Here is a 964-nt window from a genome sequence, read left to right on the forward strand (position 1 = left end):
TCAGAATTGGTGCTTCCTGTTCTCTCAGTACAGAAAGAAACCATTTATCAGTCTGCCTTTCCCGTATCAACATCTGATTCATCCCTTCCTCTTTCTTTTTGTTACTATCATCTTATGGGCATTCTACTTCTGTTTGAACCCCAATACTTGAATTCCACTGACTAGCAGCCAGAGACACCAGTGGCTGTAACCCCACTGACCCAGCTGACAACCATCTACTTGCACTTTGAACTCAAACATGAGTTCATTGATGCAGCTGCTGCACCATCTGCTCAAGTCCTGGGAGACAAACGCAAGCAATACAAGCTCTCGCTGCAGACCAGGTAAGTGGAGAAGGGAAATGGGAAGGCAAGGGGGGGGGGGTTAGGTTTGTGGAGTGACCGGAGGGTATCAGAAGGTTTGGATTAGGAAGGGGGAGGGAGATGTTTGGATTAGGGGTGATTGGGAGTTTAAGGTTGCCAAGTGGATGGTGATTTTTAGTTTGAGGAGTGATCTGGAGATTAGGTTTAGCGAAGGCAGGAAGATTTTAAGTTTAGGGAGCAATCAAAATGTGTTAAAAGGGTAGGGTTAGGAAAGGGAGCAGGATGTGAGATTTAAGAAGTGATCTAGAGATTATGGTTAGGAGGGGAGAATGATTTTAGATTTAGGGAGCAATCAGTAGGTATCAGAAGGGAGGGGAGGGGGATATTAGGTTTAGGGGTGACTGGGAGGTATTGGAAAGCTAAGGATAGGTAGAGAAAGGGGATATATGTTTAGGGAAAATTAGAAGATTAGAATTAGGGAGGAAAGAAGAATTTTAGGTTTAGGAGCTGACCGGTAGTTTAGGTTTGGGTACTGGGAGGGAGATTTGAAGTTTAGGGGTTATTGGGAGGTCTTGGATAGTTAAGGTTAGGTAGGGAATGGGGATATTAGGTTTAGAGAACAATTAGAAGATTAGAGTTGGGGGGAAGGGGGATTTTAGGTA

The sequence above is a fragment of the Protopterus annectens genome, chromosome 1.part1, assembly GCF_019279795.1.
Source record: "Protopterus annectens isolate FY-2018-M chromosome 1.part1, PAN1.0, whole genome shotgun sequence".
Classification (NCBI taxonomy): domain Eukaryota; kingdom Metazoa; phylum Chordata; order Ceratodontiformes; family Protopteridae; genus Protopterus; species Protopterus annectens.